Source organism: Monodelphis domestica, chromosome 8, assembly GCF_027887165.1.
Source record: "Monodelphis domestica isolate mMonDom1 chromosome 8, mMonDom1.pri, whole genome shotgun sequence".
Classification (NCBI taxonomy): domain Eukaryota; kingdom Metazoa; phylum Chordata; class Mammalia; order Didelphimorphia; family Didelphidae; genus Monodelphis; species Monodelphis domestica.
The window spans coordinates 193,331,137-193,356,337 of record NC_077234.1 but is presented as its reverse complement, the minus strand read 5'-3'; the positions used below and the strand labels follow the sequence as shown (position 1 = coordinate 193,356,337).

Here is a 25,201-nt window from a genome sequence, read left to right as displayed (position 1 = left end):
TCAAATGTGGCCTCAAACACTTCCTGCCTGTGTGTCCCTGGCCAAGTCACTTAGCCTCCACGTACCTAGCTCTTACTGCTCTTCTGCCTTGGAACCAATACACAGTATTAATTCTAAGATGGAAATTATGGGTAAGTACATGCATATGTATGTGTGTGTGTGTGTGTGTGTGTAAAACTTCATTACCTCATTTGAGTCTCACAAAAGCATTGTGCAATAGGTAATGCAATTATTTTTATCTCCATTTTCAAATGGGGTTTCAGAGAAGTTATACAACTTTTCCAGGGTTAGTTAGGTGGTATCAGAAATGAAATATAAAGCCTGGTCGTCTGCCTTTAAATCTAATGTTTCTTTCATTATGTCACAAGTGCAATAGAATATCTAGTGAATAGAAAATATATTTGAGCCAGAGCTAATGGATTTCCAATAACTTCTATAACAAAACATCAAAACACATTTGAAGTACCATATAGAGAAGAAAAAAGAAAGCATGATTTAGAGATCTGTATTCAAATCTAATTTCAGATATTTATTTACTAGTTGTAATTATGGCCAATCACTTAATCATCTGAACTTTGGTTTTCTTATCTGGAAAAAAGATCAGCCAGTCAATCTAAAAGAAATTATTAAGTTCCTATTCTATGCCAGGCGTTGTGTTAGCTACTTGCAGTTCATATATAAGGTGTCTTAGTTGGCACCTTTTAAACTTTAGTAGTTAAATACACAGAATTTTGGAACAGTCTGTAAAAATCATGAAATAAGTCCCCTTCTCAAGGAACTTACATTCCCCCCTAGGGAGGCAAATACAAGTATATAGATGGCAGAATAAAAAATAGAATCATATACAAGATAATATAAAAGCATATTAGCAGGGGGCAGCTAGGTAGCTCAGTGGATTTAGACACAGGAGGTTCTAGGTTCAAATTTGACATTTGACCTCAGACACTTCCTGGCTGTGTGCCCCTGGGCAAGTCACTTAACCCCCATTGCCTAGCCCTTACCACTCTTCTGCCTAGAACCAATACACTGTATTGATCTAAGATGGAATGGAAGAATTTAAAAAAAAGTGTATTAGCAATTGGTAGAGAGGACATGAAGGGTGACCCTTATTATGCCTCTTGAAAGAAGAGAGAGGTTCTATGAGATGGAGGTTAGGAGGCAATGGGCATTCTGGGCAAGAGGAATGGGCAACTAAAGGAGTAGAGATTAGAAGTGGCTTGCAAGTATGTGAGGAAAAGAGAAAGTCAGTTGGTAGGATCATAGAGTACAGAAAAGGAAGTAATATATGAGTCTGGAAAAGTATATTCAGGTCAGGTTTGCAAGGGCTTTAGAAGTCCAAAAGAGGCATTTCTATTTTTTCTTAAAGGTACTAGGGAGCCACTGTAGTTTATGCATTTAGGGGAATGGCATGGTCAGATAATTGGTGAACAAAAATCACTGTAAATTGCCTGGGGAAAGACTTGAAGCAGAGATCAATTTGGAGTCAACAGCAGTAGTCTGGGGGAAGGGAAGTAATGCAAGCTCAAATTAAGATGTGAGCTGTGCAAGTAGAATAAAGAATACAGATTTAAAAGATGTTGTAAAGGTAGAAATCACTTTTATCAATTCATATGTTGGGAAATGGAGCTATGGAGTAGAGAACACTGTTGAGGGAGATTAGAGTAATGATGATGTCTTCAATAGAAGTAGGGAAGTGGGGGAAGCTGGGTGGCTCAGTAGATGGGAAGCCAGGCTTGGAGACTGAAAGTCCTGGATTCAAACTTGGCTTCAGATACTTCCTAGCTTTGTGACCCTGGGCAAGTTACTTAACCCTTATTGCCTAGCCCTTACCACTCTTCTGCCTTAGAATCCATATTGATTCTAAGATGGAAAGTAGGGATTCTGTTGAATGGCCACATTATACCTTTGATAAGCAAGAAGCATGGCCTATCCATGGCACCATGAATTGCAACACCATCTTCTACTTAAAAAATTGTTTTTTTTGTCTGTTTTTTTTCCTCTCATGTTGCATAGCTGAGCAACATCATGGGGGAAAAATGAGGAAATTGGCTTCTTGATGCCCTAAATTCTAACACCAGGTGGTAATTAGATGTATTTTGTAGGAAAGAGGGCATATAGATAGAAGCTCCTTACCTTTTTAGCTTTAATCCCTCACTAGGCTCCCAGTTCTCCAAACTCTACTCTTTACTTGGAGTTTAAGGCAAGGGCTTGCTGATAAATCCAGGCCAAGATAGAGAAAAAGGAAACAGGGCAGGTATCGGTTCATTGATCAGATCTGCCTTCCTCCTCTGTTGTGGGGAGGAAGAGGGTGAGACACCCCTACTTTTGGGGATTTTTAAATGTCTTACACTTTTAAAACTAAGGGTTTTCCCCCCAACTTGTAGAACAACCTATTCTCAATTATCCTCTGTTTTTGGGTAAATAGAGATAGATAAGAAGTCCTGATAAACTTCCTTTCCCTGTCTGCTAGCCAGAAGCAATAATGCTTAAATTTCTCTATTAGAGTTATTTATTGCTTTTTATTTCAAAATTGTGATCATGTGTATATGTGGGTTTAGAAAATAACATCCTAATTTTAATTTTGTCAGATGGTGAGATTTCAGTCTGTATAGAAAAGCCATGGATCAGTTTTGTAAAACAGTTTTTTTTCCTTTTAGCAGTATATCCTCAAGAAGACTGTGTTCCATCCGTAGCTGTCTTTCCATCATAAGAGGTTTAAGGGGAAAAATGGGTTTAAGTGTTAACACTTACCAAAAATTGGTTTTTGTTTAAAATTATCAAATGGATTTCATCTCAATGGTTTTCATCCCAGTGTATTAAAGTTGGACTAACTTTATTATTACATTTAACTTCCTGGTTTCAAAAACAGATTAACCAGCCTGCTTGTCAAAAGGCTTGCTTTAAGGTTTATGGCCTCTAAAAGGTTTCAAATCTCAAAATTTAAAATAAATCCTGTAATACTAAATGCTTTATGAAATTTTTTGAAATATGTGAGTTGCTGCTAAAATATGTGTTTTAAGTATTGTTTAGATGTAAACAAAAACTCATTGCAAACCTGACTGTACCATAGATTTTGTGGTTATCTTAGTGGTTACCTCAGTTTACCAATTTATGCTATGAGCTGAAATTTATAATTGATGAGTACTATGTTAAAGATACAGTATTTCAAAGATATAATCATTTAAATCAGAATTCTTTTGGGTTACCGATTAGCTATTGAAGTGATACTGAATGGAATGTTTATTTGATTTATGATGGTAAAAGCAAGCCAGAGAAGGTGAACAGGTATGTTGGGTTTGAATGCAGAAGAAAGAGGGACTTTGATCTAAAGTCCATAAAGCTTGAGTATGCAGATTTGTGAAGGAAGAATGGAAGTTGTGTTCTGCTTTTTAAGCAGAGGGTTTTCATGAAGAAAGAGAGAGAGAGAGAGAGAGAGAGAGAGAGAGAGAGAGAGAGAGAGAGAGAGAGAGAGAGAGAGAGAGAGAGAGAGAGAAGGTGAAAGAGAATAGATAGATGTTCTGCTCTCATAATTGGATTTTTAACTTAGGGATAATTTCTAGAATTGATGTATGTGGTTTTGGAAAATCACAAATAATTCTGGAATTTTTCTGAAATTTCCTTAGAGAGATTCCTGACTGATCTTGTTTTTGTTCCTTCAGATGGCCTAGGGTCAGGATATTGATGTAGTCCTGATTTGTATTTACTATAGAGCTAATGAATTGAATACTCCTGTTTGGGTTTTGTGACTAAATTGTGATATATTAATTATTGCTAAAATACGTAATAGCTGCTATAATGTGGACTCATAGGCTTTAAAGAATCCTAAGAGTGGGCAAGTGATCAGAAAAGCTTGTTTGAAGTATATGGAAATTTTTTTATCTGCTGATAAGCAGAACTCCTCTCAGCTGTAATGGTTGAGATTTGTCTTCTAAGGCAAAAAGGCTTCTGGGATCCAATGGTGATGGAGTACTCTAAGGAGAAAGTCCTAGGATGGTTAGAGAAGGCAACACAAGGCTCAACTTGGACTGGACTTTCCTGACCATCTAGGCTGCTAATCCTTGAGTGATACAATAATGGCATGAGCCAGTGACAGCCTTGGCTTGTACATGAAGCCACTCACTGTGTCTCTTGGGACATGAGGAAATAGATTTCCTGTCTGCCTATTCCTTTGTGACAAATTCCCATAATCAGCACATAAAGCAAATTGTAAAATTAAAATTTTCATTTCCTCAAACAATCTATTAGGTTAATAATTGAAAATTCTCAAATTGTTAGGGAACATACTTTGAGAAGTAGTTGAAGTTTATTAATAGATGGCTTATATTTGCAGCCTTAATTTACCACAATTGAAGTTTGGATCTTGAGCTTGGAAATATAACTCAAAACTTTCTTAATTTCCTCCAGAATCTGGGGTAAAAGAAATTCATCTGTTAAATATTGTTACTCAAGTGTTTATAGATGCCGTATTAATGTGTATTTTGCAAACGTATTCTTTAACAAAAACATCACATACCAACTCTGCAAACAACTCAAGAATCCAATTTCCTAAAGGGATCTATTCCTGTCAGAAGATGATTTGTGAAGATGGAGTCTGTTGGCTAAGATATCCAAATGCAGATGTTTAATATCAATTTTTAGCATACTAATTTTCTCTGTTTGTATCTGTTGCCCTAGTTTTTGCCCCACTCCTGGTTTCTACATTTCTCTGCCTTTGGGACTGGCTCTCCCTCTTGTGTCCTTTCTGCCAATAAGGAGAAAAAGTTACTGGACACATTCCTCAGATCTCAAAGTAGGTCCCCAGGTACCTAGGACCTAGGCATTCACTGAGGACATGCCCCTAAAGACCCTGTGCCCACAGCCTCTCCCTCCCTGCTATCTTAATGCCTTTTACTTTAGCTCTTAACTACCTGACCCACAACTATTTCTTTCCTTACATTTTGGGTCTTCTCCTATGCTTTATGCATGCCCAGCCACCTATATAGACAATTCCCTGATTCAACTTGGGAAGGCAGTACCAAAGCAGGTCCCTCTGACTGTTGGGTGTGTATGAAACTCCCCCAAAGCAGAGAGAACCTGAGGACTCTAACCTGTGGTTTCAGTGCCTCAGAGGTTTACCCAAAACCTAAGGCTTCAAGGAGATTCTTATCCACTTCAATTTTGGCTACTCCCCTGTGGGCTATGTGGACCTTTCATATGTAACCTTGTCACTTCTCTAGTTGTTTCTGGGGTAAAATCACTCATAGAAGTCACCCAGATGCCACTCCAACCTCTGCAACTGTCCCAACTTGAACCCTTGGACATTGCCTGTAGCCAATACCTCTCTCTCCTGACAATAGGCAGGAACAGCTCTACAACCATTCTCAACTCTGAAGAAGCTACATAATGCTGAGACCATTGCCCCTTTTCCCTCAGATATTTGGAGAGGGGGGAGATGGCATGGGCACTGTACCCCTAGAAACTCAGGCAAACTATTATCAGGGAAATTCCTTTGTTCCCTTATATCCTTGTGACTCCTAACCCCAAACATCTAATAACTCCTATAGAACCCTGAGAGGATTACCCTCTTTGATTATCCTTTAGATTTAAGATGGACAGAGAGATGCACCTCCAGGCTACACCTCAATACTATCAGGCTGTATCTTAGACATCCATCTGTTCCCTAAACTAGAGAATCTTTTATGAGGGTCATCCCCTATGTCTCCAGGCAGATTCTGGTCAGATGACCAAATCCCCCCATCAAATGCTTGAGGTTTTACCACTTTAGAGTCATGTACTCATCATGACACAGTATCTGTTGTGAAGAGTGTAAAATCCCCAGAAATGATGTCATCTGGGGGACAGCTTTTCCATCTATGCTGTCCTCCCAAGTTGCAGCCTTCCATTTTGCTGTTCTACCTGTACTATCCTGCTAGCCATTCTCAACATTACTTTCTAAATTAATAAATTTTTCTTTTTATTTTTAAGCTAAGTTGGGGTCTTGTATTCTTGCAAAAGGTATCCTTCCTAAACCCCAGGGTTCTCCTGGACACCCAACACCTGAACCCCTCTCCTATCTACAGTGCTGAGCCTCCAGTGGTGGCTGGAATCTCTTAGTGGGCAAGGGCGCTAGTCTGGAGGGAGAACCTTGTCAGCAAAGCTGTGCCAGGCTCAGGGCTTAAAACACAGGTGGTGTAGAAGCAGCTGGAGGAGAATCATGGAGTAGGCAACCCAGTCACATTTGAAACATTCCATCTTACCCTACCCACTACCCTTTTTCAGGAGGTTTTGGCCTTAGGGCACAACCAGCTTTGCAGATTAACTGCTCTGGCTCAATCTCATCAATAAGGGCAGATAAGAAGCCTTCAGAGGACAGGGAAGTTAAAGCTCCAACACCCCTTCCTTCACAAACTGATTTGAGAGCCTTTCTTACTGAGCTCCAAGGGCAAAGGCGACAACAAACTACAGGCAACAACCTTGACCACAGGGCAGGAAACCCAGCTCCTTTTTAGCTTCTGCTGTCAGCCAGGGGAGATGAGACTACCTGACCAAACAGCAGAACAGAGAAGCAATCTCTTCAGGACAGAACAGCCTAAACTCACAGATCTAGCACAAAATGAGAGGATCAAGACTACAGGCAATTACAGGGGGAAAAGAATGGGGAAATATGAGTAAAAAACAGAAAAAGAAAAAAAAAATTACAATTGACAGCTTCTATCCAGGTAATGAACAAAGAGCAAATGAAACAGAGGAGGATCAGGGAACACCAAGGAAAACCATAGAAACTCCAGCAAATTGGACACAGGCTTTGGTAGAACTCAAAACACAATTAAAAAAAAAACAGTTAAGAGAGGCTGAAGACAACAGAGAAAATAACTTAAAAAGCAAAATAAATCATCTGGAAACAGAAAATAGTGTCTTGAAAACCAAAATTAATCAGCTTGAAAATGAGGCAAAGGAGATGAAAGATGACCTCCAAAGAAAATCAGACCAGAAGGAGAAGGATGACCAAAAAGCCAGGGAGGATATTCAGTCTTTAAAAACTAGAATACAACAACTAGAAGCAAACAGCTTCTCAAGGAAGCAGGAAATTATGAAACAAAATCAAAAGAATGAAAACATTGAGGAAAATATGAAACACCTCATACACAAAATGGAAGATTTAGAAAACAGGTTGAGGAGAGACAACTTAAGCATCATTGGTCTACCAGAAGATCATGACAAAAGAAAAAATCCTGGACATCAGTCTACAGGAAATTTTCCAAAAAAACTGCCTCAACATTCTAGAGCAAGAGGGACAAGTGGAGATTGAAAGAATCCACAGATTACCTCCTGTACTTAATCCCCAACTGACAACACCCAGGAATGTTAGAGCCAATTTCAAGAACTACCAGACAAAGGAAAAAAATATTAAAAGCTACCAAGAAGAAGTCATTCAGACACCATGGAACTACAGTGAGTATAACACAGGATCTGGCTGCATCTACACTGAAGGACCAAAAGACGTGGAATATGATTTTCCAGAAAGCAAGGGAACTGGGTCTACAACCAAGAATCAACTACCCAGCAAAATTGACTATATTCTTGCAGGAGAAAGTATGGTCATTTAATAAAATAGAAGACTTCCAAGCATTCGTAAAGAAAAGACCAGGCTTGAACAGAAAATTTGATGCACAAACACAGAACTCAAGAGAATCACCAAAAGGTAATTAAGAAAAGGGAAAAAACAAACAAAAAACCCTTTTTTTTAAAGGGACCCAATAAGTTAAAATGATATGTATTCTTAAAAGAAAAGAGGATATTGGTAACTCTTAAAAATTGTTATTATTACCTGGGTAGCTAGAAGAATTATACTTAGAGAGAACAGTGACAAACTGTATAGGATGAAATGCCAAGACATAAATATGTAAATAGATATATGTATGCATAAATATATATATATACATACATATATATGTTCATATATATGCATATATAACTTGAGGTTTAAAAAAGGGGTTAATACTAAGAGAAATGGAGAAAGAAACAAAATGGGGTAAGTTTATTTGTCATAAAGAAGCACATGGCGGGAGTGAGGGAGAACACCAATATACTGGAAGGGTAAAGAGGTTGGAGATAGGAAATACTTAATTCTTATGTGCATTGAAATTGTCTCAAAGAAGGAAGAATAATCAAATCCATTGGAAGTAGAAGGGTAACAAATGCACTGGTGGGGAGGGAAGCAGTACAACGGAGGGAGAGGGTGAGGGGGTAGTTTAAAAAGACCATAAATAAAATAAGAGGGGAATAAGAAGGGACAGGGGGTAGAAAGGGAAATAAATAAGGGTGGGAATTAGGGGGACCAATGAAAAACAAAACACTGGTGTAGAAACAAATAGTGAAAGAAGAAAGGGCAGGACTAGAAGTGGAAATCAACATGTTGAGAAATACACAGCTGGTAATCCTAACTCTGAATGTGAATGGAATGAACTCATCCATAAAACACAAGCAAATGGCAGGGTGGATTAGAAACCAAAATCCTACCATATGTTGTCTACAAGAAACACACATGAGGGGGGCAGCTGGGTAGCTCAGTGGATTGAGAACCAGGCCTAGAGATGGGAGGTCCTAGGTTCAAATCTGGCCTCAGCCACTTCCTAGCTGTGTGACCCTGGGCAAGTCACTTGACCCCCATTGCCTAGCCCTTACCACTCTTCTGCCTTGGAGTCAATACACAGTATTGACTCCAAGACGGAAGGTAAGGGTTTAAAAAAACCCCATCAGCAAGCATCATCTGCAATGGGGATAAATTAGAAGTCTTCCCAGTAAGATCAGGAGTGAAACAAGGATGCCCATTATCACCTCTACTATTTGACATTGTACTAGAAACCCTGAAATAGATGATGAGTCAATAAAGGAGTCTAGTAGGAAGGAACACTCAGATCGGTAAGTGTGACAAGAAAGAATGTGACATGAAAACCTAAAGATGAAAACATCCCAGAGGAAAGGAATAATAATTCCTGTAATATTTATTCCATGAAATAGCATATTTACATGAATTGAGAACTTCCGAGATTCAGGAAGACTTGGGTTCAAATGCCCTCTCTGACCAATTCTGGTCATTCAGGGCAACAGACAACTCTCTTAGATGGTAAGTTGCAGAAAAGCTGCTAATCTGTATTGGCAGAGGGAGTTTCTTTACCAAACATTCCCCACATGGTTTGGCCTTAAAACAAGAATGTCTCCCTCAACAGATTATGAGTGTCAAGTGGAAGAAAAATTTACAAAAATCAAATTTTAATTTGCATAGGCTTTTCCAAATTTCAGTTATTATTGTATATGAAGCATTACAGCACCACTTAACAATTGTAATGTTGTTTGTTTTTTAGGAAGGGAAACTGAGGTACAAAGCAAGGAAGTTTCTTGAATTTCAATGAAAAATCGCTTAACAATGTCAGGCACAGATTTTAACTTGTAAACCAGTATTTTTAGCAACTACCTAGACAATACTGCTCCTTTTAAGCTCTTAGTCATTGAAAAAAATCCATAAAACTTTCTATAATGGGAATGATATTGATGTTTGTGTCTACGTCTGGGGCAAATTCTGTAGGCTAAAACTACATTTATTTCCCTCTAAGATAGCAAACTTTCTTTAAATTTTGTTTCAGAAGAGTGATCGTAGAACTGGTATAAAAGTTGAAGTTTGCAAAATACTCCATACATCTATAAAAATACTCTGCTATAGAACCAAGAGGTGACAATGATGTTGCTGCTAATAATAATAATAGATAAACTTTCTATGGCTCTTGAAAGTTCACAAAGCATTTGATCTTCACAACAACCTTATGAGTTAGATGCTATTTTAATCATTATTTTACAAATGAGGAAATTGAGTCTGAGTGACTAAGTGACTTGCTTACAGTTACCCAGCTAATATGTGTCTAAGGCAATATTTGAACTCTGGTCTTCCTGACTCCTTGGCTAATACTATAGCTGCCATATAATTAATAAACTTTGCTGGAAAAATCTAGGCTCAGCATTAAGTCCTTTCTTCTCAATTTCTCTTTAATAATCCCACCTTAAAGGTGGGGGAAGGAAAGAACATGAATCATGTAATCATGGAAAAATATTCTAAATCAGTTAGTTAATTAAATAAATAATTATTAAAAAAATAATCTCACCTTAAAAAAGTTCAAATCTGCCAACACTTATTAGTTGTGTGATCTGTGTGACCTTGGACAGGGGTACTTAACTTTGTTAGCCTCAGTTTCCTCATCTGTAAAAGTAGCTTGAGAAGGAAATGATAAACCTTTCCAGCCAAGAAAATCCCAAATGGGGTCATGAAGAGTTAGACATAACTGAAAACAACTGAATCACATGAAATTTCCAATTAATTACATCATAATTTATCTTCAGCAAGAGACCGAACTCCATAACAATCCAAACGTACCCCCAATTGAATGAAAAACATATGATTAAAAAATGGAGCCATCATGTACATTATTTAAAATTCTTTTATAGCTTGCTTTATCTTCTCTCCCAGACATCCTGCCTGGGTCTACTCCTTTCTGATCTCCTCTAAGCTTCACCTCTCTTTCCTTTCCTCTAGCCATAATGATAAGCAGCCTTTGATGTTGGGGAAAGCACTTACCCTTCTCTATTTCCCCCATCCCCACATCATTTCCCTTTTTCCAAATCATGGGAAGAGTCTGGCTGATAGGTCTGTGGCGTTTCAGAGGTCTTGGACTTCCTGCCCTGCATTTCTTCATAGAAACCCTTCAAACTTACCAAATGTCCCCTTCTCAAGTTATTTTTACCTGATCTTGTGTTGAATATGAAGATAAAGAACTATGCACACCACAGGACACACACACACACACACACACACACACACAATCATACACTGGGTTGAGGTTGTAGAGAAAAGAAAATAAAACAAGAGCAAGAAAAGTAAGGGGGAATGTGACAATGGGGGAGGGGGAAGAGTTGAAGTAATATTTTTTACAATTTTCTTTCCACTGTCTAAAAATTCCTTGTGCCATCCGTCTTTATACTCCCTGGTGTACTTTTCTAAACCACAGAAAGAGGTAGTCCTCATTTTGGGCAAATTTGAAAACAGAGGTTTTTTCCATTTGTTTAAGCCCTTACCTTACTTCATGGAATCAATATTGATTTCAAGACAGGGGAGCAGAAAGGGTTAGGCAATGGGGGTTAAGTGACTTGCCCAAGGTCACACAGCTAGGAGGTATCTGAGGTTAAATCTAAACCTAGGATCTCTGCCTGGCAACAATCTGCTGAGTTACCTCGCTGCCTCCTAAAACAGGGGTTCTTAATCTTTTTGGTGTTATGGACCTTTTGGCAATCTAACAAAGTCATTGAACCCCTTCTCAGAATCCCGTTTTTAAAAATTAGAAATTATTAACCTGGGATCCCTTAATTTTTTTTAAACTCTTACCTTCCATCTTAGAATCAGTACTATGTATTGGTTCTAAGGCAGAAGAGTGGTAAGGACTAGGCAATGAGGGTTAAATGACTTGCCCAGGATCACCCATATAGGGTGTGTCTGAGGCCAGATTTGAATCCTTCCAATTCCAGTTCTGATGCTCTGTCCCCTATGCTACTCCCCATTGACTTAAATATACATTGATAATTGTATTACAACATAATTTATTTCTTTTGAATCTTAAATATTTTATTTTACTTAAGTTTATTATTTACTTTTTACAATTTAATTAAATTTTTATTAATTAATTGATTAATTTTATGATATACTTATACTTTATAATACATAATACAATATGTACATTAATAAGTTAATTTAATGAAATATTTTATTTATTATATTTAGAAACCTTATTTTAAGTATGTTTATGTGCATATGTATATGCATAAGTATGCACATATATGTATATAATTCTATACATCATCAATCTTTTAATTATTCCTTTTTTTAAAAAAAGACTATATAGCTCTAGGAGATACTAATCCACTATTGGTGAAACTGTGAATTGATCCAACCATTTTGGGGAGTAATTTAAAATTAAACCCAGAGAGTCATAAAATTGTGTATACTTTTATAACTAGAAATACCTTTGCTGGGTCAGTTTCCCAAGGAGATCAGGGGAAAAGGAAAAGAACTCATATGTTCCAAAATACTTATAGCAGCTCTCTTTGGGGTGGCAAAGAACTGGATGTCAAGGGGATGCCCATCAATTGGGGAATGGATCAACAAGGTGTGGTATATGATTATGATGGAAAACCACTGTGCCATAAGAAGTGATGAACAGATTAATTTTTAAAAATACTTTGAAAGAACTATACAAGATAAGGAACAATGAAATGAGTAGAAACAAAAGAACATTATGTATAGCTACAGAATTAATACTGGAAGAATACATTGTCAATGTTACCTCCAAAGAATTAACTGAAAGGCGAAAACAACAATAGATTTAATTTGTGTCAAAATATTGATCTATGGGGCAATACTTTCTATTATGTCGGTTGGTTGCTGAAGGGCTGGGACATTTGTGGATGGGACTTATTGTGTAGATATGAAGGAAAATAAGCTAAACCTATAAGAGGTTTGTGATTTCATTTCTGTAGAATCTTCTTTTTCTTTGTGTATGGGAATGCTCATTTTATTTTGTTTTGTAAAGTTTGGACCAAAAATATGAACATTTAAAGATACATAACTATTAATTTAACAGTGATATTTTGATAAATTTGATTTTCATCAGACCTGTGGTAATGTTAATGAAGGGAGAACCGAGTGACTAACTAGCAGTACAGCCTGGCACCTACTTTGAAACTTGTGGTCAGAGAGCAGCCTGAGGACACCAACAGTTGAAGAGATTTGCTCAGGGTCACACAGATATGTAAGAGGAAAAACTCAAATCCAGGTCTTTCTGACTTTAAGGACAGCTCAGCTCTAAGGTCTACCAAATTAGGCCCTATTTTCCCTTGAAATTTAACTTATACTTGTAATCATGATATATGTGCTATTATAATGAGGTTCAAAATGATAATTCAACAGCTAAGTACATGCTAAAAACTCTGAGCTGATAAGGTCGTACAGTTGATAAAGTCTGGAATCAGAGAGACCTGAATTCAAGTCAAGCAGCAGACTTGTGTGATCTTGTACTGCCTCCCTTTTCTCAACTACAAAATTGGGGAAATAATAGCACTGATTTCACAGGGTTGTTGTGAGGATAAAATACAATAATTTTAAAGCATTAGCCCAGTGCCTGGCACATAGTAGGTGCTTAATAAAGATTAGTTTCCTTTCTCCTTCCCTTTCTCCCCATGATGTCTGTCCTTTTCATATTAAACCTTTGGATTAACATTTGACTTGCTCTATTTAATTATCCTTAAAAAATAAGATTATTAAATAAGTTGAGGTGATAGACTAGTTCCTTGGGCCAAGGTCTATGTCTCCAGGATAAAGGATTTGAAAAGAACTGGGAGGCATTTTAGTTCTTCCAAAGTATCACTAGCAGACTCTCCATTCTGATCTCTAGCTCTTCACTTCAAGCTATTTCTGCTTTCATATATGGTACTTATTGCTTCCTATGAAATGCCAACATAACCACCAACCATTAGCATAAAGAGCTTTGGCCAAAAATAAAAAGCCCTCTCAAGCAGTTTATTAACCATAAATTGGAAAAAGATGGTGATTCTTTAACTAAGGCCAATATTCAAAAACTCCATTTATTCTAGTGTAACCGTTTCTCCGCTGGGTAGTTCTGGGGCCATTTTCTCCATTCATGCTCCAGTAAGCATTACTCAGTAGTTACTAGAAGCTAGGCACTGTGCTGAGTGCTGAGAATACAATGGCAAAAACTATCTCTTCCCTCAAGGAGCTCACATTCTCATGAGGGATTCAACAGGGAAAGAATTACATAGATAAAATATACATACAGGGTAAATGGAAGGTAAGATGAGAGGAGGGAGACTACTGGGGAAGGCCTCCAGAGAAGGCAGAGTTTGAGCTGAATCCTGGTAGAAACCAGGGGAGAGACAAGGAAGGAAGAGCATTCCAGGCATGGGAGAGAGTCAGAGAAGATGTTCCAAGTCAAGAAATAAAATGACATATGGGAAGAACATCAAGACAGCCAGTATGTTGTTGTTGTCTGTCCTTCTTTTCAAAGAGGACCAATGACATCATGGGCTGATGTCTTGACTTGTGCGTGAATTGCATTTAAGTGAAGCAATCACTCAAAGTCATCAGCCTCACCCTCTTTTCTCGTCATTCAGCTCTAGTGACAAGACAGAAGTCAGGAAGACTGGAGAGGGCCCCAGACAGTCTGTATGGAGGAAAGTTAAATATACCATGACTGGAAAAGTAGGAAGGGTCCAAGCTGAGGGCTATCAATGCCATAGAACTTTAGAGATCACCCAAACGATATTAGGGAGCCAATGGAGTCTATTGAATGGGTAACTAACATTCATACTGAAGGGAGCAACATTGTCAGTTTGCACTTTAAGAAAATTATTTGGGGAGAGACCTAAAGGAGAGACCACTTTAGAAGTAATTGCAATAGTCTTAGTAAGAGGTGATGAAAGTCTGGGCAAGAGTAATGACTGTGATTAGAAATAAGGGGACGTGCTTGAGAGATATTGTAAAGATAAAAGTGATTTAATTGGAAACAGAATTAGCTATGTGAAAAAAGTGGGAATGAGGAGACAAGGAAGACACTAAGAGTTTTGACCCTGAATGAAAGGCTGATTGTTTCCTTTTCCTTAGTAGGAAGAAGAAAATTGGGGGAAAGAGTTTTGGAGAAAAAGACGAGTTCTGTTTTGGACAGGTTGAGTTCGAGATTTCTAAGGGACATCTTATTTGAGATGTTCAGAAGGCATTTGGAGATGTGGGACTAGAGCTCAAGACTAGAGATTATATCAGGATATATAGACTTGGGAATCAGCTACAGAGAAGAAGTGGTCAGACAGGTAGGAGGAGGAGCCTTCTGACTGGAAGGCTGGTGGGTGGAATATTAAACCCTTCCCAGTGCTTTCCTTTATAGCAGGCAGATATCCAACTTCCAGCTTCCATTTCCCATATGCAGCTCTCCTCGGTTTTAACTCCATGGAACAAGATGCCCCAAGTAGGGTCTTCCTTGGCATCTCCTATCCTTTTCCAGCTTCCTTTTTTATGTTGTCATCCCCATTAGAGTGTAAGCTCCTTAAGTTAAAATTTTGAATCCACCACTTGGCCAGCTAGGTTGCCTAGTGGATAGAACACTGGGTTCAGAGTTAGGCAGGCTCATCTTCCTGAGTTCAAATTCATCTTCAGACATATAGCCATGTGACCCTGGGTAAGTTACTTATCTCTTTTTGCCTCAGTTCCTAATCTGGAAAATGAGTTGAAAAAGGAAATGGCAAACCACTCCAATATCTTTGCCACAAAAATCCCCAATAGGGTCATAAAGAGTTTGACAGGACTGAAAAAATGACTGAACAACAACAGCAGCCAGCGCTTAGCACAGTGCCTGGCACATAATAGGCACTTAAAAATATTTATTTGAATCCAATTGAACTAGGAGAAAGTTTCATGAAAACTTAGAAAAAAGACAATATTGGGATTGGGGGGGGGGGGGCGGCAGAGGCAATGTAGTATAATAGAAAGTATACTAGACCTGGAGTCAAAGGATTTAGATTCAAATCTTTACTCTGCCACATACAAATTGTGTGACCTTGAGTAAGTCATATTGTTTCTCTATGTCGATTTCTTCCGCTGTGGGATGAGAGGATTATATTGGATAGCCTCTAACATTTTTATCATCTTTAAATGAATGCTCCTATCAGCCTAGATAAATTATGCTAAATAGTTTGATTTTTATATCAGTTTGTTTTTTGAAACTTCCGAATAATTCTTTAGCTTTTTTATTTTTTCTGTGTTTATATACAATATGCATATTATTTATATATTCATATTATTTTTTAATTTATACATAGAACACAATTAATGTGAAATATTTAATTATATTTTTGTCCCTAAGTTTAACAAAGAAAGGGATAAAATTAGGTTGTTGTTTGTCTACAGTATTATGTAATTGCATTTGGGATTTTGAATCAAGAAAATAATTCTCTGAGCTGGTTTTTCCTTTCTCCAAATTGGATCTAACTGAAGAATTGTTTCACAGTTTCTGGTAAGTGAATAAAGTCAATCAATAAACATTTATTAAATACCTACAATGTGCCAAAAATTGTGCTAAGTGCTGGTTTTAAAAAGGTTCAATGCATAGGAGAGATCCTCCCAATGGAAATGTAAAAGATTCATGTTGAATAGTTTTTAAATTAATAAAAAGTTTAGCAATGAGAGTGAAATCTCCTAGGTCAGAAGAGAGACATCCTAAGGGCTTTTTCTTTTCTTTTGCTGGAAACTATGAAAATGAATCTTAGAAACTTTTTCCACCCATGAAAATTGATCTGTAATTTATAGTTTTAAAGAGTAGCTGTGACATTGAGAAGTGACTTGCCTAGAATCACACAGCTAATCTTAGTGAGAGACAGGACTTGAATTCATATCTTACTGCTTTTATCCATTATTCCAGTGTATTGAAGTGTGGATCAGGAACCAATGGGGTCCCTGAGAACTCTCTCAGGGCTTTTGTAAGGTAAAAATTATTTTCATAATAAGACTAAGATGTCTTCATTTCTAAATATGGTAAATGTCAAGAAATAAAACATAAATACACAAAAGATCTTTGGGCATCCTCAATAATTTTTAAAAGTGTAAAGGGCTCCTGAGACCTAAAAGTTGGAAGCAATTGCACAATACTACACTTCCTCTTAAGAAGACATATCTTGTATATTCATTATATATCGTACATAGGTTTTAATATATAAGTGGTATAACAAAGTATAATATTGTGTATATATTAGAACCATCAAAAATTTACGTATTAGCTGCTATGCACAGTAGTCACAGATATGCTATATACAAAGGTTGTTTTATGAGGGAGAAGAGGGGAAGATGTCTTATGATCTTATGAGGGAATAAGATGTTCTTATAAGGAAGAAGAAGGGGGAAAAGACCAATTTGAATGAAGAGGAAACTCATTAACCAACTTAATTTAAGACATTTATAGAATATGAAAATGAGTGCAAGAAATGGAAGATAAACAAAGAATTAGAATGCCCCTTTAGGAGCAGCAGTAAAGGTGCTGAAACTCCAAATGGCTAGGTGATTAATCAAAATGAAGCAAAAAGAAAAGCAACTTATTAATCGCTAGAGGCAAAAGAATGATCAAAGAAGGAGTCTGATGATAAGGACAAAGAAGAAAAATTCTGTAGAGCTAGTAAATTTTGATTTTGCTTTTGGTTTCTTTTTCATGTCAAGGGAAATTATCTTCACATTCAAAAGGATAAAACAAACATGGCTAAAAATTGCTTCCCAAGGCAAGTCTGGTGACCAACTTGTATATCCAACTTTGAGAAGTGCTGGGGCTGGTGGACTGCTTGAACTTGTGACTTTTAAGCTGCAGTGGGCTAAGCCTATTGGCATCCGATCTAAGTCTAGCATCAGTATGACAACCCTTTAGGAGCTATGGACCACCAAGCTGTTGATGGAAGAGTGAACTGGCTTAGGTTAAAAACAGAGCAAGTCAAAGTTTCTGTGTAGACGAGGAGTCAGATCAGATCCATGAGTAGCCTCTGTACTTCTAGCACGGGTGAGATAGGGAGACCCAGTGTTTAGAAGCAAACAAAAAAGTGAAAACAAAACCAATTACCACCCAAGATAAATGAAGAGATGATAAGGGCCATCTCCTAGGTGAGTGAAGCCTTCCTGGGTTCTCAGTTGTTAGTACTTTCATTTCCAAGGTTATCTTGTACTCAATTTGTAGAATTATATTTGTTTAGTTGCATATATCTATATACATGGTATCTCTACCATCAGGATCTTTTTTTCCTTCTACTTTTTTTTTGGTCATGTTTTCATTCCCTAATACATGGTCAAATTAAAAAAAAATTCTCTCTTTTTCCTTATACATAGAAACCATTTCCACCATTGTTTTCTGATATTTTAGGATTCAGATTTTCTCCCTCCCTTCCTCCCTCCTTCCTTTCCTCCTCCTTCCCAGAGCCAGTAAATAGTATGATTTAGGTTATTTCGGTGTTTTCGTACATGGTCAGTTTTTGTGAATGTGCATGTGTAGCTGAGAAAACATATACCATTGTATTTCCATCAGTTTTGTCCAAAGGTTTCTCATAGCTGAAGAGTGTACGCTTCTTGAGAGCAGGGATTGTTTTGATTAGTCCCAGTGCCTCGCACACTCTCTGGCACAGAGTAGTTACTTTAAAAAACAGACTGCTTGGTAAGAGCACCCCATGTCTAGCTCAAGCTACTTGGACTGGCTGAACCATATCTGAGAGCACTGAAATTCTGGCAGATATGCTAACTGAATTGCTCTCAGGTTTCTGGAAAATACTAGAGACTTGGAGAGATACTACATGACAGGAACAGGTGAATAAATGCTGACAGTTTTTATGAAAGAGAAGAAGATAGAGCAGGCACATAGCCTGGTGAGCTTTGATTTTTGGCATTCTTAGAGCACTTAGAGAAGTGGTTGTCACTAATAGACTTTTAAAAATTTCATTTCACCCGGCTTAAGCAAAACAAAGTTTTGTCAGCCTCATCTAATTTCCTTTTTTTGACAGGGTTGCCTCCTGCAAGATGGGGGAATGCAGTAGACATAGATTAACCAAACTATAGCAAAATCTTTGACAAAATCCCTCTAGTTATTATTACGGATGAAATGAAAAGCTGTATGATAGATTAGACCATGTCGATAGTGAATTTAGAACTAGTATTATGCACAAATAATAGATTCTATGTCAAACTGGAGGGATATCTATAGAAAAAAGTATCCCAGGGGTCATTCCTTGGCTCAGTAATGTTGAATATTTTTTTTTAAATCAGTGGCCTAATTAACAAATGAAAGGAAGCAGAGATGATAGGCAAGATATTAGAGTTCAACTCCAAATTAATAGGTTAGAATGAAAGACCAGTTCTAATTTGAGGAATCTTAATAGGGAAAATTGTAGCATAGCCCAAATGTCATTTAGGTAAAAAACAAAACAAAACAAACTTTACAGGCATGATGCTTATGTTCTAACTTATAGTTATTTGTGGGCATGTCTAACTCCTTATTTATTAGGGTGTAAAACCTTTTTCTTCTTTCCCCCTAGTACTTAGCATAGAAAAATTGCAAATAGCAGGTGCTCCATAAATGTCTGAATTAAATTGAATTAATGAACAACAAAGATGGTTTTCTCTGAGCTAATAGGATTGCTTAAAAGCTGAGAATTTTTTCAAGATAAGTAAAATAAAGTACGGGGCAATTAGGTGGTGCAATGAGTAGAGTACCCGATTTAGAGTCAAGAAGACATCTTCTTCAATTCAAATCTGTTCTCGGACACGTACTAGCTGTTGGAGTCTGGGCAAGTCACTTAACTCTGGACCCTGTTTATCTCAGTTACCTCATCTGTAAAATGAGCTGGAGAAGGAAATGGCAAACCACTCCAATGTCTTTGCCAAGGGACCCCAATTGGAGTCAAAACTGGAAAACAATTGAAAAAAAAGATACTGTTTCTATTTGATGAGTTCTTGAAAAGAAGCATGATTGAATTCATGAGAACTGGAAAAAGCAAGCAGAGTGAATTTTATAACAATACATTTTGCACTTTAAAATAATGAGTCATGATTTTTCAACTTCTTTGGTAGACTCAGAACTAAAGGCTATAATACTGATACTCAACATTTCTTCCAGAACCAGGATCTGAGAAACATGCAGCTGGTCTCTTGGAAGAAGCAGACTAATCAACATCCTCTCCTTCGTCATTTTGTATTCCTACTAAACCACAGATTGACATTATTGAAATTGTTCTAGTTCTATCAGCCCAGGATGGCGCCCAGGCAGAAAGCATTACACAGTTACAATTCTTCTGTGAAAACAAATGGCTTCCCACAGCTAGTTCAGATATTACCAACTTCCTTGTCCTGATTAGATGTCACAGTCCGCTACAGAAATGTAAAATGCTTGTAAAACCAAAATGAATTCTTGTGTTTTTCCCTTGATTATTTCCTCAACGTGCATTTTAGCTCTCCTTTTCTTCTACTATTGATGTTTCCTGAAATATGTGCAAGTACATTAGATATACAAACCATAGCTTCTATGAATTATTTGAATATTTTGAAAATGACATTGACTTGTTCTGGTTTCATTTGACCATTCAGCCACAATTATTCAGAAGAAAAGATTGCTTTGAAAATGAACAAAAAGGAACTTTTGCCCTTTTTATATCTCTGCTCTCCAAACCTAAAAATGATCTTTTTAGTTTAATGGAAATTAACAGCCTGAGGTTCTAAAAATTCTCCTTGTGTTAAAATAAATTTGTTTTTATAAGATAGCATTCAAAAATAGCATGACATTTATGAAATACATCTGTTAAATACCAGATTCTTAAGTGCATGTTATTGTTGCATTCAATTTTCCAAGCATGATTTAAGGACCTTTGAGTGTACAATTACAGGAAGACAAATTAACCTGGGTGGAAAACAAAATCAAATTAGGTGCTTGGGTGGCAGCTAGGTGGCTCAGTGGATAGAGAGCCAGACCTAGTGATGGGAAATCCTTGGTTCAAATCTGATCTCAGACACTTTCCAGCTGTCTGACTCTGGGCAAGTCACTTAACCCCCATCCTGTAGCCCTTATCACTCTTCTGCCTTAGAACCAATCCATAATATTGATTCTAAAACAGAAGGTAAGGATGTTTAAAACATTAAATTCTTGGTGACATAGATTAATCTAGAAATTGCTAAACTAAAAATTCCCCTTTTTAAATGATAATTTTGCAAAGGTAGAAGTAGCTTCAAAGTATCCTCCGCACCATTTTTTTGGTGTGCATTAAATCAGAGTCAAATAACACAATATATATTTTGAAAACCTGGAAGTGCTAGATTAATATTATTGCTATGAATGAACTACCTTGGATTTGAATTTGAGATTGTACATTAGGATTAGTGAACTCTTTTTTATTCAGACTGGTTTGGTTCTGGTTAATTTAATATTCTTTTGAACTGAGAGTTATAATATACTACATAACATTTTGTAAAGAATTAAAATTAAAAATATGTAATTAATAAAAAGTACTATGACATCTAGTTGAACTGGCAGCCCAAAAATTCATACATGTACATGTATACATATATACAAACACATATGCATATATTTATATGTTCATGTATTCATGTACTTAAATATATACATATATATGAAAATACTTGTACAGGTTTTATATGTATATATATATATATATGTATATGCCACCAATTATGTATCTATCTATGTATTGACCCATCCATCTATCATCTTTCTCTCTCTTTCTCTCTTTCTTTCTTGCTCTCTTTTCTCTGTCTGTTTGTCTGTCCATATGCCCATCTGTTTGTCTGCCTATCTATCTCTCATATCTTTTTCAGTCAACACCGATGGGAGAAAACTTGGACTTAGAATTGGAAAAAGGAGAATCAGCCTGCCAATGCTTCCAAACTGTTCACTGTTGCAAAAATACTTCTTTTTATTAGCACTGCAGTGGCTAGAGGGCCAGTCTTCAAATCAAGAAGATTTGAATTCAAATTTGCTTCTGATTATATTAATTCTGTGAACATGGATGATTCATTTCACTTTTCTTTAAGACAGCAAGTTGCACAATAGTTGTCTGCATTTTATATTTGTATTTATTGCCTAGCAGAGTACCTGGAATATTTTGTGGTTGTTGTTCAATGGTTCCAGTTGTATCTGACTCTTTGTGACCCTTTTGGGTTTTCTTTGTAAAGATACTGGAGTGGTTTACCGTGTCTTTTTCCAGTTCATTTTATAGATGAAGAAACTGAGGCAAATAGGGTTGTAACTTGTCCAAAGTCACGCAGTTAAGAAGCATCTAAATCCAAATTTGAACTCAGGGCTTCCTGACTCCAGGTCTGGTGCTCTATCCACTGGATCGCCTGGCACATAGCATGCCTTTAATAAATGATTGCATTATTTTTGACTCCTTGTGACTGTTTGATGCTATCAAAACAATTGATCTCATAGACATGCAGATTTAGTTCCTCTGTGCTTAAGGGCACTGTTCTCTAATTCAACTAAATGTGAACTTGCTGCCTGGGCTTCTGGGCCCAATCTTTTTAGTCTGCAACTTGGTCTACCTCAGAAGGATGTTTTTTTTTGTTCCGGAAAACACCTCAAAATAATTGCTCCTTAATTCATAGGCTAGATTGTATGACTGACAAGTACAGTAGAGAAAAAGATGGTCAATGGAATTCCCATGTTGGGAGTTCCCTACATCACCTACCTGGACAACCTCCCCCTCCAAAAACAAAAAACAAAAAACAAAAACCTCCCCGGAATGCTACATCTCTGAACATCATAGAATGCTCTGACCTCAGAAGAATTAAAATTGAAAGTGAACAAAAGAACAATGGGGAAAAATAGTCACTGTAAATGGCCAGTTCAGTATATTTCAAGCATTAACTGAACTCTAGTAGTATAAACGGCATCACTAATAATATGTAGGACAGGAAAACTGCGTGGCTGGGCCATTTAGTAATAATAATAATAACAATATCCAGTATTTATATAGTCCTTTCATGTTTGAAAGTGCTGTTACAGATATATTTTCAGTTGCTCCCCATAATAATCCTGTGAAGTAGATACTATTATTATCTTCATTTTATAATGAGGAAACTGAGGCTGAGAGGTGAAGTTATTTTCTAAGGAAGCTGGAAAGTGTCTGAGGTGGGAGATAAACTCAAATCTTCAAGGATTTTCAGTCTAGTGCTCTTACCCATTGTATCACCTTGTAAGAATGAGGCACAACTGATGGAGATTGTGATGGTAGTCATTAACTCTTAAAAAATATTTTTTTTTCTTTTAGTAACCCTTGTCTTCCCTATTTGAGTCAATACTGTGTATTGGTTCCAAGATGGAAGAGCAGTGAGGGCTAGGCAATGGGGGTTAAGTGACTTGTCCAGGGTCACACAGGTAGGAAGTATTTGAAGTCAGATTTGAACTTAGAACCTCCCATCTCTAGACCTGCTGTCCCTATAGTCACTGTAGTCACTAAGAAAACCAAAGAAAAGCCTTCCCTAGGTTTGGTCTATCCTCTCTGTAAGACTGACAGAAACTTCTGGACATAATTGTGCAGGATGGAATGACGTGAGTGGGCCACATTGATAATGAGGCATATTGACAAGTTCAGGGACTTATAAAATTACACTGAAAACAATTTAACTTTTTATGTTTATTTTATAAAATTCAGATGTATATAGGCTAGATTTATGTCACGAATATGCTTATAACTTATAACTAAATACATGTGGTCTAGTCTAGCCATATACATATGCATTATAATGCTTATGTGTCTCTACAAAGCATTTCTTATCATAATGAATAATAATTCAATATATGTGTGTGCTATAAATTATATTTATTATATAGTGTCCCAAAAGCTTTAGTGAATTTTAAGCTTTAATGGACCGAAAACTGTACTGAGATTTTTTGAAACACCCAATATTTTATATATTTATATATATATATATATATATATATTTAAAAATACATTTTGTTTGTACTAAATTCTCTTTGGGGCTAGCTAGGTGGGGCAGTGTAGAGTGCCAACGCTGGCATCAGGAGACCCATTTCTATGAGTTCAAATATGGCCTCAGACACTCATTAGCTGTGTGACCCTTGGCAAGTCACTATTTGCTTCAGGTTCCTTATCTAGAAAATGAGCTGGAGAAGGAAATAGCAAACCATTTCAGTTTCCTGCCAAGAAAATCCCAAATAGGGTCACAAAGAGTTAGGACGGAAACCGTTGAACAACTCTTTGCCGTAAACTATTGTTTATCAAATATCTTCTCTGACCCCAGGAGCCTCATTATTGAGCAGATACTTATTAGAGGGATTTGTCCCCCTTCCCCCTTTCTCCCAACATTTCTGAAATGTAACTACAGGAAGTTAAAACCTCATGAAATATGACTAGCTTTCAAAGCAGGGGTTAGACCTGGCCAACCAATGCTAGCCTTCGAAAGGGCGCCACAAATGGTTTTCTTCTATAGTCTTGAGGTAAGAAATAACACTAGCATGGCGCGGGAGGAGAGGTAACTAAGCAACCAATTTGGAGTGCCAAGCAGTTGGGCAGGCTAGAGCCCCGCGTAGCTCCATCCTAGGCACATCAGACCAGAGTCTACTACAAAGGCACGGCTGCAAATCCTTTCTGGACACTCACAACAGTTATTTGTGCTTTCATACCTTAAGCCATAACAAGTCATTTTGTTTAAACATACTTTCCCAGTGTCTCATCAGTGATTTGCCTTTCACCCAGAGGCACCCGCCGGCCATCAGGAAATGCAGTCAGGGAGCAGAGCCTAAAATGCAATGTGGAGGTGTTCATCCCTATTTTGGGGGGTTGTTTATTCTTTTGGAATTTTCCGGTTTCCAAATATTCAGTGAAACGAGGAGAAAGAAAATCGAGGTCTTTTCTGCGCGATTTTCTATTCAGATGGAAGAAGGACAGTTCCCATTGGAGGAAAAATGCTCTAGTCTTTCCGAACAATCTGCAGAGGGACTGTCAGGGCTAACGCTGCGGTTTAGCGCCTGGATGGCAGCCCCAGACTGGCATTAAGAAGAAGAGCAATTGGGGAGGCAGAAATAGTTGGAGGGAAAGCTAACAGTTCTTAAAGCTCCTTAAACAGAAACGCTTTGACACTCAGTCTTTGTTATCTTAATAGCACCCCAGGAGCAGGGGAGAAGGGAGGGGGAAGGAAGATGACTGTGGATCAAGTCCTTTTGTCCTTACCTTAGCTTCGACTCAGTGGCGGCTCCTTGGGCTCCCTCGCCTGAAACGAGCGGACAGAAGCCAGTGCAGGGTTTTACTGCTTTATTGGATTACCCCTAACTATGTCTTCAGTAATTAGACAGGTCTTCCCTTGCCAGAGGGAGCTATAAATACAGGATCACCAAAGAAACGACCATCCACAGGAGATAAGAACGGCAGCACCTCTGCTCTGGAAGCCTTTTAAGGCATCCAAAGTAAGGCAGCACAAGCCTCGCAATGAGAGGGGGCTGCCAGGCTCGCCTTTTGGGCTCTTTACTTTCAAGGACATACTAGACTTAGGTAAATATCTCAGCAAGTAAACGCGGGCGGCGGGGGCTGGGGGTGGGGGATTTCAGCTTTATCAGGCTTATGA

General features: G+C 37.5%; 1 protein-coding gene across 5 annotated transcripts in view; it reads right to left on the bottom strand.

The window, feature by feature from the left end:
• Positions 1 to 24,967, bottom strand: part of FHL2 (four and a half LIM domains 2) — a 114,979-nt gene extending 90,012 nt beyond the window's left edge. For 4 of the 5 annotated variants that reach the window (XM_016424889.2, XM_007501182.3, XM_056807379.1 and 1 more), the window contains exon 1: positions 24,811 to 24,967. The gene's annotated coding sequence lies outside the window, so the exon portion shown is untranslated. The remainder of the gene's footprint in view (positions 1 to 24,810) is intronic. The other variant, XM_007501181.3, reaches the window with a different exon arrangement.
• Positions 24,968 to 25,201: the final 234 nt, after the last annotated feature.